Raw genomic sequence first — 16,940 nt, forward strand, 5'->3', positions numbered from 1 at the left:
TTTCAGTTAAATCTCCTAAGTGAAATGGTCCTAATAGGCCTTATCAAATCTTTTAACAGGGTGACATTCCAAGTGAGTGATTAGAAGTCCTTTAACCAGGTACACTTCTAACAAGGTGTTAAAATCCTCTAACAAGGTGGGACTTAAAAATCTTTGTAAACCTTTAACAAGGCAGGCCTTTCACAGGGCAGATCATGTCTCATGGTCAAACCATTGTAACCTTAATTGGCTACGCTTTATTGCTGCAGTAGTAAAGAATTTTGGGTGTCATCCCCACCCCAGTTTTACCTTCTCATTTGGATGGTTTTTGGGTAATCATATCTGGTGTCAAGTATGTGTGTGTGTGTGTGTGTGTGTGTGTGTGTGTGTGTGTGTGTGTTTAATTTCTTACATGTTTTAGATGCATTTACCTTACTTATTTTAGTATCTTGATGCATGTGATGTATGAATGATGAAAGTTTTATGGGTCCAAGTTTAAGCTCCTGATTCACTTCCCCCCTCCCTTAGAATTTTACCTTTTCCACTTGTAAATTCCAACATAAACTTCAAAATAAAATAAGCCTCTCCTACAATTATTTTTCTCTTTAGCCTCTTAGGAATATTCTGCTTAGGTGAACTGGCTTGTTTCCTCTTTATTGGATTTTGTTTTGTTTTGGTAGCTAGGGGTTAAGTTGTCTTTGATCGTGTTATTCTTCTTCTTTTAGGCTCCTAATTTGTTGCAACCTTATATACACCTTTCCTAAGATCAACTTTATCTTTGGGATCAACAATTATTACTTTCTTTTGCTTGGTTTCCTTAAGCTTGGCAACAACTAGCTCTTTGCCTTTTCCTTCCTTGGATTTAACTATTTGTTTTGATCCATCCCCTTCTTCACCATCTTCTTCCTCAAGACTTTCAATCTTCCTTTTCTTATTTTTCTTGGACTCACTTATCTCTTCATTCATTTGATCCTTTACTGTGTCATATGTGTTAAATGGCTTGGTGTTGCATCAACATCTTCTGACAAAAGTGCAGTCAATATTGGTGTGACTTCATCAGCATTAACCTCATAAGGTATCAGCCTTAACCATGAAATTCTAGGTAGTATTGTCTATGCAAAAATATAATTTGTGTCTACCATGAAACATATCTCATGAAAATATTTATTTACAATAGATTTGGGAATCATCATTTGATTTCTCATTTTATTTTTAAATTCCTCAAAATAGTTATCCATAATTGCATCAACATTTTCTCCCAACTGACTTATCAAGTCATTTATCTGTTCCATAGTTGGTTGGTTCCTATCCCATGCTACTATGCCAATTGTAGGAAAATATTTATGTACATAGAAAAATATACAAACTAACAGAGATCCAAACTTACATGATGTGTTCTTTGCTTTTCTTATTTCTTAGGGATTCTCTATCAATTATTACAATTGTAGCTTAGCAATTTCATAAGTATGATCCTTTATGACAATTTTTTAGCCTAGATCTACTAGAATGCATGGCACACTTTTCAATCTACTAGCCTTGAAAATTTTTTATGCTATTACTCGTATTGCAAATTCAATCATAGGATCATCAATTCTATCAATTGGTATCCCTCGACCATTCCACTTGTTGATTTTTCAATCTCATTTCATGCTTCATACCTTATGCTCTCTTCTGTGTGATCTATTATTTTCTGATATTGATTCTAGAAAATCAATTATTTGATGCATCTCCAATTGTCTTTGGAGTTCTCTATAGTTCTGTTACTAGTGTGCAGAGGTTAAATCTTGAATATAGTGAGTAGTTGGATGCAGAAATGTAGCTATAACACTTAGCACAATAATATCTGCATGTGGATATCCTTCATGTAATAATGTAAATATGAGTCTATTTGTCACATTACTACATGTCCAATTTGCGTTAATAAAATGTAAAATTGCAAGTATGATAGGTGGAATAAGTCATGTGAAATGGTTATTTAATAGTTGTACCATGTGGGTGTGGTAGTTACAATTGAGATGGATTTTTTCAATTAAAAAATGCAATCATATTATGAAAAAAAGAGTGATTTGAAGCGCTATAAAAATCTTCACACAATTATATCTAAAAAATTCTATTGAAGCCTAATGGATTATGGTACAGATTTCATATTATAAGTTAGAAATTTATGTGTACATAATATTAAAAACTATGAAAGTTGATTTTTATTTAATTTGACTTGGGTTGTGTTTGTTTTCTATATAATTTATTTTTTTACATAGTTAATATTGTTTTAAGATTGACAACCAATAGTATAATTTTCATAATATTGTTGTTAAAAAGATGTCTATTTTGATAAGCTATATATATTTTTCAATGGCAACATTAAATCTTTTTGTTTTGATACTTGTCTTATTATTGCAATGATTTTTTTAATAGTGATTAAAAATTCCTAGTTCTACCAATCAAAATTAATTTTAAAAAATTTTATTAAAAAATTATAAATACACATATCTTCCATTTATAATTTAAATAATTGATTTACAATCGACTGAAATTTGAGATCTTATACACATTTTCATGAGCACTACATGTCTTCAAATTTTTTGAGGCTCATAATTGAATATATAATGAAATTAAATTTTCAATTCCCTACAGTGAATGAATGATTTGGTTTTGATTGGATGGGTGTGAAATAAGAAATATATGTGTGGGAAATGAAAAAAATTGTGATTTTATTTATTTATTTATAAAATTTTAATTTTTCTCATAAAACCATAATACTTGATCCTATTTCCTATATTTAACTATTTGTAATCAAAATTATAGATTATGATTATATGAAAACAAAGTTTTGAAATTATACTTTTTATTTAAGAAATATTATATTTATCATTATTACACATTCTAAAATATATTAATATATTATAAATAATATAATAGTATCGAGTAAAAATTGAAAATGTGAAATAGGACGGGAAGAGGAGTAGGCAGATGGTTTGTTGCAAAGTGGCAAGGTAAACTACTAAATAACAACATGAACCTTTGCACCCTTGTGGCTCCTCAAGGTGATGGTGATTCCCATTCTCTCTTGGTGGATAAATATGCAACTCGCAAGGCTACAATCTCCACCCGAAACTCTTTTTTTGTGTTGGATTCAGATCATCTGGCTTCAACAAAGGGGCTAGGGTCCAACTGCTATCATGGACAAACATCATGCTAATTGGATTCAAGATCAATTCCCCTCTTAATTTGATTCAAGATCAATGCCCCTCTAAGCAATAAAAATCAAGAAATTTCATGAATTTTGTTAAGAGAAAACCCTCGGATGTAAGGTGAGGGCTAGAAAGGAATAAAAATCACTGGGTGATTCCCACTTTTATCCCTTTAGTGGCTACTAGTGCTAATTCAATTCCTCTTGGCTATCAGGTTAGTAAACAATCACTCTCATCTACTCATCATGAGTGAGAGATGAAAGTCCCTAGGGCATCAAATTTGGAGAAACATTAAGAGGAACCACATAAAAAGATGCCCACATTAGGAAGCTACAAGGACCCCCTCACATGATCTCCAAACTCTGATTATCAGTAATCCTCATTCAAATGAGATGTGGAAACTATGTAATTCTTAGGGTATCTTTTTGAAATGGAGTAGAGGCAATCCTATCTCGATAAAATTCATTGTTTGAATGACTTTAGTGCTGAGAGATTAGGTAAGTATTGCTAACTTACTCAATAACACACTTTTTATAAAATGTAAAAGCATTGATCTAAAAAATAACCTACTACATGGTAATCCATTCTTTTTAGAAGGTCAACATGTTAAGATCTTTGAATGGAAACCAAATTTTAACCCTCAAACCTTTAATGATCAAACTATTTTGAAATTGGTTTTCTTTAAAAAAAATATATGTGGAGCTCAACAATGAAAAAATACTCTAAGAGATTGGGGATTCCCTCGGAGGTTTTAGGGGTTTGATGGAAAATTATATGGCCTCTACAAAGGTCAAAATATTGGTTGATCTCAATATTGGGGATAGATCCTTGAAACCTATGAGAATTATTACTAATCATTTCATCTACTACCTCTATCCTAAAAAAATCTCATACATTTTTGAAGGATGCCTTGTATGGCTTCCTTATGAAGAAAATCCTAGTGAGGCATTTCAAAAAATAATTTTTTTTGGAACCTGTTGGAAAAAAGTTGGTCATTCAACTCCTATGGAGCGACACCTTAATAAACACCCCCCCCCCCCCATCTATATTTGCAATATGAACATGTAATTACTCAAGCTTCCTTGCTTGGCTTCAAGATCCATGATAAGCCCATGACTGATCAAGAAGCCCCTATTCCTAATCCATTACAATGATTTGTTTTCATTATTACTAATTATTCCATCTACTACCTCTATCTTGAAATTTTCTTGGGCATTTTCTAAGGATGCCTTGTATGGCTTCCTTCTGAGAAAAATCCTAATGAGGCATTTCAAAAAATAAATTTGTCTAGAACTTGTTGGAAAAAGGTTGGTTATTCAAAAAATCTATTATATTTTTGAGTTTTTCAATTTTAATCAAAAGCACATTTTAATTAAACATCCAAATTATCTAGAGTTTTACCCTTCAAAATCCTCTTGAATAGAAAATGGTCATGCATGATCATGCATAAGCATGGAGAAAAAATGTAGAATATAAACTCGGCATGAAGAAATTTGAGACTGATTGTTGATATTCTCTTGAATGGATGGTTATAGTTATTTTCAGATTTCACCACATTCAGTTCTGTCTATTTCTTATAAGAGCTTCTCCATGAGTAGTGTCCCAATTACATTATATGTACTACTCATTCCCTACATAGAAAGCCCCTCGTGTTGAGAAAACACTTACATAATTGAATAAGGTATAATATCTATAGGCTAATTGAAACCAAAATCAATTGATAGAGATCAATGAAATAATATGTTAAGCTATTGAGTCTTGAGATGAAAATGAGGTTAATTATATTAGTTATATCTCATCACTTTTATTTTTTATTAGTGTCTTGAACCTAAAATTAGACCAGAGAGTAGCTTATTTCTCAATATGCTTCTTGATGATCTCCAACTCATGCTCTTAACACTGTTGACATTAATAAAAGCATGACCAACTCCTAGGCATGGCCCCAAAGGCAATTTGTTCTTCAATGTGTTTGATCTCTTGATTAGAAGCATGACCAACTGCCCCACATGATCTCCAAACCCTAATTACCAATGATCCTCATTCATATGATATGTGGGAACTATGCAATTCTTAGGGTATCTTTGTGAAATGGAGTGAGGTAGTCTTATCTCTACAAAATTCTTCGTGTGAATGACTTCAGTGCTGAGAGATCAAGTAAGTATCAATAACTTGTACTCAATAACTCACTTTTTATTAAATGTAAAAGCATTGATCTAAAAAATAACCTACTGCATGGTAATCCATTCTTTTTAGAAGATCAACATGTTAAGTTCTTTGAATGGAAACCAAATTTTAACCCTCAAACCTTAGATTATTAAACATATCAAAATGGGTTTCCTTTAAAAAATTCTTGTGGAGCTCAACAATGAAAAAATACTCTGACAAATCGGGGATTCCCTCAAAGATTTTTGGGGTTTGATGGAAAATTATATTGTGACATGGAGTGGAGGCAGTCCTACCTCGACAAAATTCTTTGTCTGAATGACTTTAGTGCTAAGAGATTAGGTAAGTATCAGTAACTTACTCAATAACAAACTTTTTATTAAATGTAAAATTGATCTAAAAATAACCTACTACATGATAATCCATTCTTTTTAAAAGATCAACATGTTAAGTTCTTTGAATGGAAATTGAATTTCAACCCTCAAACCTTAAATGATCAAATTATATCGAAATGAGTTTCCTTTAAAAAAAATTCTATAGAGCTCAACAATGAAAAAAAACTTTGACAGATTGGGGATTCCCTTGAAGATTTTAGGGGTTTGATGGAAAATTATATCGCCTCTACAAAGGTCAAAATATTGGTTAATCTTAAGATTGGGGAGACATCCCTGAAACCTATGAGAATTATTACTAATCATTCCATCTACTACCTCTATCCTTCAATTTTGTTGGACATTTGTGAAGGGTGATTTATATGGGTTCCTTATAAGAAAAATCCTAATAAGGCATTTCAAAAAAATAATTTGTCTAGAGCCTACTGGAAAAAAGTTGGTCATTCAACTCCTATGGAGCAACCCTTTAATAAACCCCCCCCCCCCCCCGCCTCCCCATCTTAATTCATAATCTGAACATGTAATTACTAAAGCTTCCTTGCTTGGCTTCGAGATCCATGATAAACCCATGAAAAATCAAGAAGACTTTATTCCTACTCCATTATTAAATATTATTTTCAATCCTAATGTAGGAGGCTTCATTACCCTCCATAGTCCATCTTCATCTACAGAGGATTTGGCTGCAGGCCTTACACAGGTCATTATAGAGAACAAGGGTCCATGGGAGAATCTAGAAATAGGGGATACTACTCCCTCCATCCCACTTACAAAGAATAGTATGGATTTAAGGTAGTATATCCTCTCTTCTAACATGGAGGGAAATAAAGCTTCTAATTTGGCCCTAAACAACCCTCCTATTCCTCTGAATCCTAGTTTAAGACTTGGAGTCATATCTTGTCTAGAAATAGAAAAGGAGGATGTTATATCCTCATATGGTAAAGGCTCCTAGAGTTCTAGGATGAGTGAGGAAGTAAAAGAAGCTTTCTATATCAAACATACTAAACAACTTATCAACATGTGTATAGAGGAGGCAGTTCAAGAAGGTCTAACACTAAAAAGAAAAAATCCTCAACCAACTTTTGAAACTCGGGGGTGAAGGCTACACCCATGAAGACCTTCAAAATGATTTAATTAGTCTTGAAAATGAGGATGATATTATTGGACTAGAACAATCCTTGGATCTAAGGGTCTTTGAAATTCTAAGTTGGATACCAAAAAAATGATGGAAGAAATCTTTGAATGAACTTAGGTTTGAAGATGTTGAGGACTATGGTCAAACCAAACTACACTATTTGATGCAAGAAAGGGGAAGTACCTTCCCATGAGGAAATGATGATCATTACATGGAATATTAGAGATTTAAAGACCCCTAACAAGAAATTCTTATTAAAGTGACTGCTTACTCAATACAAACCATATATTATAATGATACAAGTGACTAAAATGAATCAAGATGAACCTCATATCTTTGACAAGAAATTTAGTTTCAGGAAAATATTTGGAAGCCCCACCATATGGGCCTTTGGAGGGATGGCTATAATTTGGAACCCTTAATCTAATATTCTTACACATCTTAGAGGGGAAAGACATTGGATGTCAACCCATGTTAGGATTTAGGATCTTCAGTTTGCTGCTCTCAATGTTTATGGCCTAACTCCTTCAACTGATAAGAGATCCCTATGGATAGAACTGGACCTTTTATTGCAATCCTTATTTTCCCCATGTATTTTGGGGGGAGATTTCAATGTTATTATGTCATCCTTAGAAAAAAGGGGGCCTCTCAAAGTTTTCCCAAGCATCACTTGATTTTAATAACTGGTTGCATGTATCTGCATTATTCAAAATTAAATCTAAAGATAACTCCTTTACTTGGAATAATAGAAGACATGGTTTTAGCTAGATAGTAGAGAAATTTGATAGATTCTTGATCTTAGGTAACCTTTCCAAAGAAGCTTCTGTTATGATATTAGAAACCTTACCTTTCTTAGGATCAGACCATTACTCATTCCTCCTTTTAGTAGAAATTGAAGATACACTAGCTATGAACCCATTCAAATTTGAATTAATGTGGTTTAAGGATGGCACTTTGATTCCAAATCCAGAGCAATGGTAGGTTAATGCCAAAGTTGCAAGTTCCAAATTGTATAAGGATGTCCAGAAACTAAAGATAGTAAAACAAAACCTTATTACTGGAACAAAACCAACTTTGGAAACATCTTTGATATCACGAGGGAAATAGAAGAATACCTATCCCACACTAACTTAAAAGTTATGACAAAAGGTTTGGATGAGGCTTTATATGTCAAATTAGAAAACCTAAGGTTGAAACTAGAGGAGATTTTTGGCAAATAAGATATATATTAGAAATAGAAATCTTATGAAATATGGTTAAGTAAGGGTGATAGAAACACCAATTTTTTTTACAATAGTATGAAAAAAAGAAGATTTGTTAATATAATAACTAAAATAAATAATAAAGACAATAACCCAATAGATCATTGTGCTAATATTGCCAGTGAGGCAATTTCTCACCATTAGGGTTGACTAAGGGCAATCTCATTATTCCTATCTTTGATTGTTGTCATCTTGGATGTTTTTTAGATGGGTTTTTTTTTAGCTACCTTTAAAACACTTTCCACCATTTTTGTTTCTATGTCCCTTAAAACTTTATAGTTTATAGCTCTGTTACTATTTTAATATTATCACTCATCTTTTATCTCTAATACTAGCTCTAGTCTCATTCTACATTTTCCTTCTTGTATCAAAGATTATAATTGATAATACATGACTTTGGTTGGCTTATAATTGCATTTTTTCTATTCTAGTAATTTTATTCTTGAATTTTTTTTGTAAAAAATTTATCTCACAATTACTGGAATTTGTGTTTACTTCCAGTTAATTGCATCTATTTCCAAGTTATGGTTTCTTGATGACTACTTCTTAGAATGAGTAGATTTGTGTTATTCTAGGAGACTATAGGCTCAACCATGATATATTTAGGGGGTTTTTCAGCATTGGGAAGTAAGTTTAATGGAATCTTTTAACATATTCAAATATTCCTCTTTAGCATTGCAAATTCAACTATTATATTTTTGAGGCTAGCATTTATAGTTTATATGAGAAAGTTCTTACTTTCTAACCAACTTCACCTATTATAACAAGTTTTTCTTCTTTTAATCACTCACTCAAAGGAATGATAGATTAATTTAAATTTTCATTATAATTAGGCTTGAAAGCCACCAAGAAAGTAAATAGGAGTGGGTGTAACTATATCTATATGTGTTATTTATCCTCTAATGAGTTAGTGCTTTATGTTAGCATCAACATTATATCCAAGGACTTTGATTCTTAATTATCGAAAGGTACTCTATTGCAATATTCTAATTTTCTATCAAGATATGGTTATTGTGGTTTCCATTGGCTTTGCAAGGGATTTGTTGCAAGAAACTCCTTCTTCTACCCAGGCTCCCTCTTCAAATCTTCTTCATGGTAGTAACATGACATATTCATATTGATGTAAATTGATTCATTAAGTGAGATTTTGGATTTTTTTTGTTTATATATGTAATATATTCCCTAAACTTTGTAATTGAGGGAATGCCCTCTTCAAGTCCCTCTTAGGGAATTTCTATTTTTTTAGGACTTTGGTCCAAGGCTATACTTGGGGTTTTATTAACCCCATTCTTTTCCCCCCAGTTCTTGCACTTGAATAGGGTTGTAACTATATTTGTTATAAATAAACATGGGCACTTACCTCTTATTGATAAAAAAATATATAATAGTATAGTGTATAATATTATTGGACATATATGAAGATTGAGATTATTATTATATTTTTAACAATAATTATTTACAAGATTTTGATTTTGTTAATTATTTATAAGTTACCATTAATTTTTGTGGGACTAATTATATCTAATTCAAGCCATTAGAACTTTCCAATCTAACACAAATAGAGAAAATGTTGATCGCACATTTCAACTCCATTTTCAAACAACTGGAACAAGGAAATCAAGAAACAAATGGAATAGGGAAATCATATCTAATTCAAGTCATTCATTAGGATACTTCTGATGCATCAACACCATAATGTTCTCCCCTATTATTATTAGAACCAATTAGAACTACAACTTTTAACATTGGTGCATCAAAAATTTAGTCAACTCTAAGAATTTCTCTTATAGATTTTCTTGACTTACAAGGCACAAGGATCACAACTTTACAAAATGAAATTTAACATACTAGGTGCATACTAATTGATGAAATGAGTTTATCAAACAAAATTTGTCACAACATATAGATTCAAGATTACGTTAAGATTTTCTATAAAATTCAAATGTGAGTTTTCGAGGAAGTTTGATTATTTTAGTAGGAGATCTGGGACAACTACCTCTTGTGAGTGGCAAACCACCTTTTGATAGTAATGTACATGCAAAGTTATAATGGTAAGAGTTCAAGACTATTGTTACTTTGGATAAAGTATTCACACAAGAAGGTGAAAGTGAAGACCAACATAGGTTTTGCAAATTACTCACTAAAATAAGAGATGCAACTCCAAATATAGATGATTGTAGATTGTTAATGACAAAGACATATGTGTTGACAATTTGTTTAGCACTCCCCTCAAGATTCATGACAAGGGCTTAACCACCTCCTGTGTATTATAAGTTGAATGGTTGGATTAGGCATTGATAGATCAGTCTTTGGTGCAATAGTAACCCCACTCTAACAAGTGCTATCAAACCTTGGTCATAGGTTCAAATCCTCAAACCCTTAGGTAACACTAAGGGAGAGATTGTTGGAAATTTGTTTAGCACTCCCCTCGAGATTTGTGACAAGGGCTTAATTGTCTCATGTGTACTATAAGTTGAATGGTTGTATCGAGCATTGACAGATCAATCTTTTGGTGCAATGACAACCCCACTCTAACAATATGTTTCATTGCCCCAAAATACTAAGGATGAATTTGGTAATAATATTCATCTATTTGCAAAAAATGATAATGTGCATAACCATAATAGAAAGAAATTGTATTCACTAGAAAAACCAAACACCTGTAGCATTGCATCAAAAGAAGGTAGTACTAGTCCATGGGAGGTCAAAATGATGAATTAGACATTGAATTATTACTTGCTAAGGATGAAAGGGTCATGATGACATCTAATTTATGGCTAGAAGCAAGACTTGTCAATTAAGCTTTAGGATAAATTCAAAACATCATATACAAATTTGGGAATGCCCCATGAGATCCACCAACATATGTTATGGTTAAATTTGAAAATCACTCCGAAATTCCATTTGAAGATGAATCTCTGAAATTGATTCCCATTTCTTCAATACCTAATAATTCATTCAACTCTAAGAATGCCTCTTACAAATTTTTCCAACTTATGAGGTACAAGGCTCGTGGCTTTACAAAATATATTTACACCTTACATTTTTTTTTCATGGAGATGTTTACTTCATCCTTATCTAGGTTGAGTTTTTTAGTCTTCCCTTGCCTTGCTGGTTATTTATTCAACCTATTCCACAAACTCTTGGTAAGGTGGTGTACATGGAGCATGATAAGTTCTTCAATGCTCATCATCAAAAGAGGGTTTGTGTCAAGATCAAACTTTCATGTGACCTCAAAGAAATAGTTGATATCCAGGTTGGAGTTGACATCTTTACCTAGAAGGTGATTTATTTAAATTATCCCAACACATGTTATAGTTGTCAATCAATAGAGTACAAGATCAAGGGATGCTTTTTGGTCATGCCTTGTAAAAAGTGTCCTCCTAACGAGACTCTTGTTGAGCCTACAAAAAAAGATAAATGGACTACTTTGGTGTACAAGGGAAAAAATTGCTTGGCACCCAAGAATTGAATTTCAACTTTAGTTTAACCATCTTTGGAGCTCACCCTAGTGGTTTCAACCTTGACACAAATTACTTTGGTGGTGCCTCTTCCACTACCACCTATTTCAAACCCTATTATACAAAGGGCATGCGTATGCATGTGTTTCTTAACCCAACTAGGTCCATGCTCTGTAGGTGGCCCCTATGATTGTGTCTCAATCCTTGCAATGGTCCTACAATTTAGATGGTCATGATAAATACCCAAATGGAAGTTTTGAGAAGTAGGGAATCATCATTGTTGGAGAACCTTGTCCTAGCTTCGAATTCATTTCAACTTTCTTGCACAATAGCTTCTTCTTTCTTGGGGATGAGGATGACATACAATAATTTTTACCATGAAATTTCTCTCTTTGAACGTTTGAGATAGTTCCAAAAACCTCCCCCAAAAATATTTTTTTCTTGTTACCACTTGTTGACTTAGTACCATGGATATTCTTTGTCTCTAGGAGGTTAAAATTTCTAGGTTTTTTCTCATTTCAGCTTGTCATGTTATTTGGCCAGATAGTGTTATGTTTTCTTCACAACATAAAGTTGTTCAAGGTGGTGTTTTTACTCTTCATTTCCCACATTTAATTTCTTCTATTATTTCACATGGTCCTAAACCCATGCAGAGAATTGTTTAGATTTTGTTCTCATTTAACAATCATTCTTTTGGCATAGTTAATGTTTATGCTCCCAATGATGTTGTTTAAAAATCACACATGTGGCATTGGATGGTAGATCATTTACCACTAACCACTTGGGTCATATGTGAGGACTTCAATATGATTGAACTAGCTTATGAAAAAGATGTCATCTTTCCTTATATATGGATAGATAAGGAAAGAGAGGCTTGGTATTACATGAAAAATCCCATGGTATAACCACCATTGGTTTGGTGGGTTTTGACATACTTGATCCAATTTTAGAGCTAGATCTAAAAGGATTTCCAAGAAATTTGGTGATGCCATGATTACTGCTCAAACCTTTTTTCCTTCTCTAAAGATAGAGAATTACCTTTTAGTCATTTAACTGATGTGACTTTGTTAGACCACTATCCCATCTTATTTTCTATTAACTGGAAAAAGAAAAAGGAAAAAGTGACATCCTTCTTAAATGAAAATTTTCCTTGACACATTACTTCTTGATCATGAACACACTATGACTCATATCTTGCATATCTTGAATTTTGATCCTCTACCCCACAACCACTATGTTTGGATTCAGTGGTGGGATGATGCCATTACTGATACTATGTGATTTCTTTACATTTATGGTAGACAACTTGTCACATACTACTGGCATTCATATGTTGCAACCACCAAAGATCTCTACACTACTTTTGAGGCCTTGGCCATGAATCCGTTTGATATGTAGTTGTAACTTTGGCTTGCCAATCTCTGTCATCAGAAGTTGTTGAAGATGGATGGTCTTTGCCCGGCCCACCTGCTAACCCCATAGATTTTTGGGGTTCTAATGACCATTATGATCCTTCTCCCTCAGTTGCTATTGTTCTTACACCATAAGGGATTTTATTACTATTTTTTTAATGAATAGTAACTTCTGGCCTTGGTGCCATGTGAACTCTTGTGGGGTGATCTTGTATCAACCTTTTTATTGTGAATATGTAACCTTAACATTTTTATTACTAGAAATGAGACTATTCATCAAAAAAAAATTTGAATGAAATTGTAGACACCTAAAAACCTTTAGAAAATAAAGTATTTTTATTTTCTGAAAAATTCCTAATGACATCATCATTTATTAATTAATTTATTTATTTTTATGCCATTAAATCCCTTTATCTTAATTAAAAATATTTAATTAAGGAATCCCTCCCAAAAATGTTTATATCTTATTTAAACATTATTTCCTTATTTATTAATTATTTAATTAATAAATTGACCAAAAAACCCAAAATAAATAAAAAATTTATTTTTTGCCCAAAACTTGGCCAATTTCCTTAAGACCACTAACCTCTTCCAAAATCTTCTAATCCTTCTTTAATTTTGATTATAGGCTAATCCCATCATTTCCTACCCCTAATCCCAACTCAAAATATTTAATTAAGATTAACTATTAATCCTCATGTTTATTAAAAAAGTTTTAATAAATATCTCCTCAACCCAAACCCTTGAAATAAATAAAACTTTATTTATTTCCTAAAAATCTAATTTATCCTCATCCTAAGAAGTTCTAGACTCTTCTAGAAAGTCTTCATCCTCATCCTAGGTAGTTCTAGACTATTCTAGAAAGTCTTTATCCTCATCCAAAGTCTAGACTCTTCTAGAAGATGTCTTTAAAACTAATCCTAATCCCCTCCTAACCTTGTCACATTACCTAAAAATGGGTTAAGACTTACTAACCCAAGCCAAAGTTAACAAATATCTCCTCCTTCACCCACCCTCATTAAATGCCATCCACTTGCCTATCCCTAAGCTAATCCTAAACCATCCTAATCCATCCTTTAATCATTTGCACAAGCCTAAGCAAGCTTAAAACCCTCCTAATCAAGACCAAGTCAAAATTGCTCTCATCTCCCTCAAAATATCTCAACCATAAAACTTTATGAAGCCCACTAGGCCATAAATGACTCTTCCAAGCCCTTTTATTGCTCTTACAAGCCATTATGAGGGTCTTTATGGATATTTTATCCCTTGAGCCTCCTTTTTTGACTCATCCTTCCCCTTTCCTCCATCCTCTCACCCTATGACATGTGCCACTCCCTGATTGGCTGTAAGGAAGCACAATCCATGTGCTCTCCTCTCATGCAATCTGAGCCTTCCATAAGCTTTTTCTCATCCTTGCATCCTAGCCCTTGATCCCTCAAGCCTCTTCCCTATAAATTGAATCCTTACCCTTTTCAAAATAACACAATCCATGAAGTAAAGTCATAATGCCATTTTACATCAAAACCATACACTCACACCCAAATTCCAACTCCATTTGAAGCCATTTTTGAAGGATAAGCTTGAGCATACATCCTATCTATTTAGACAAAGCCACTCAACAAGAGAGCTTCTTATTGAGAGAGTCCATTAATGGCTCATATTCTCAATTGAGAGCTCATCTTAGTCTATCTTGAAGTTTATGAATTTTTTTTAGTTTGTAGAAGCTTTATTTAAATTTGGTTTCTATTAGCATACTAACATTTTTCATATACATTTTGGCACGCCCAGTGGACCCCGCATTGGTCATCTTCATTAGCTTTTTTAGTCAAGTTTTGTATGTCATTTGCTAATTTTGGCTAATTTTTCTTATTTTTGTGATTGGTAGGATTGTATAAATTGGTTTTGTAGGTCCACATGAGCATGAAGAGGACAAAGAAACTCATAGTCTATCTCATAGTATTTGCAGATTTTTCAAGCTTGTAGGTGGACAAAGCACTTGGAATTCTTCTTTCTCTTCTTGTCTATATTCTTCTTATTCCATCTACTTCTTCTTCTTCTTCTTCTTGTGGGAGATCTTGGCCATTTTTTTTTAAGGAAGCAAAATCATACACACTTCTTTTTAGTGCTTAAAATGAACCCCCAAATCATACTTAAATCCATTAAAAAATTAAAAATTTGCAAAAAAAAAAAAATCTTTTAACAAATGAAACTAAACCAATCCAATAATTTGCATCCTTGCAACATCAAGGTTTTAGATGCATTCATGCAATGTTAGGAACACTTCATTTTTGGGAGTTTAAAAAGAACTTCAAGTTTCCATTTCAAAAGGTTCAAAATCAAGACTAAGTGCACACTAAAATCTAAATCAAACTCAAAGAATTAATCAAGGATAAAATTAACCTCATTTGCAAATATTTTAAAGTTCTTTTAAGAATCTCATGAAAACTAAGAGTCCTAAATGGTTGCCTAAAATTGTCCTAAAAAGCTTTGTTATTTGTTCCAAACAAATGTCTTGTTGCAAAATCTTGAATGTTGCTTAGGTTTTTCATGCATCAAAATAACCTAGGAATATCATTTTTGGGCTTAAAACATGCAAACTAGAACACAAAATCTTGAATGAAAACCAAAGTCCAAAGAGTCATTTTCACTTTTGAGTCCAAAACAAACTTGAATGATCTAAGGTCAAAACAAAGCACTTCAAAGTTCTTAAAACAAGACACAAAATCTCAATCTTGAATGCTCAAAGGAAAAAACTTGAATGTTTAATCACTTGTCTTTGAATGCATGTTGCTAAATCACTCTTGAGTGCCATGGATTAAAATCAAGTTTTTTTAATTTATGAATGCATGATTAAAACAACAAATCCAATCTTGAATGCCATAGATCAAATAATCATCTTTTGGAGCATAAAAAGAGTCCACATTTTTGAAATCTTCTAAGTTATAAAAACTAATAAAGACGCTTTGAGTAAGTTTGTAGTTGGACTCACCCTCTTTAATCACGCATCAATTTAACCATTGGTTGCAATCTTACTGCCATCTATGGGGATGAGTCCACCTAAGAGGGTGTTAAGTGCTCCACGCAAATCAAACTCCACTCACTTGGGTTTTTAGTGGTTTTTCTAAGTTAAAAAATTCCTTGAATGCACATTAGTCTCGCTAACACTTCATTTGGGCATAAAAATTGAACAACTCTTAACGTGGAGGGCCTCCGAGCACGCACTTGGCAATCGAGTTTCACACATCTTTGTTTTGGGCTTAAAACAAACTCACACTCAATCTTGAATTCCTAACAATCAATGAACATTGCATGGTTTGGATGCATTTTCAATGACGCTCACATTTCTTATGTTGAGGATCTCTCAACTTTCATTATGCTGACGATGCTGTCAAATTGGAATGAACATTGTATGCCATAATCACAAGTGTCTTCAATCATAGCTTACAAAATCTAAATCATCAATTGGAATAAATGTGTGTCTTTTAAAGCCCAAGATCATGTATGTGGTCTTGTTTTACACTTTTTAGGAGGCCTACTTGGGGATTTCATCACCCCTTGGGACGACCTCAACTCCAGCATTCCGGCGGACTATAAAAATTAGGAGGTGAATCCAAAGACACCTCTCTTGGAATCAATATTTTGTCACTCGGGCTAAGCCTCACAGAACTTTATACCCTTGAGAAGTGAAAGAGGAGAAGTGGGTTACCGCTCCTCTTGGCTATGTGACATCTTTTTGGTTTCATCTACAAATTTAGGCCTCATGTACCTTGCGTATATCAAGGACTCCCTAGCTATAACAAATTTCATCCTTGTAGAAAGCTTCCTAGGATGTTGGTGTGTTTGACGTGCTTGCTCCAAAATTTTGTCTGCTTGTTTGTTCATAGCTTTTGAATGAATGTTTGCCAACTTTGGTCAAAATCTCAAAAAAGAAAAAATCTCCCAGCTCAA

This window comes from Cupressus sempervirens, chromosome 5 (genome assembly GCF_028749045.1).
Source record: "Cupressus sempervirens isolate cs-2001-9-10 chromosome 5, ASM2874904v1, whole genome shotgun sequence".
Taxonomy (NCBI): Eukaryota; Viridiplantae; Streptophyta; class Pinopsida; order Cupressales; family Cupressaceae; genus Cupressus; species Cupressus sempervirens.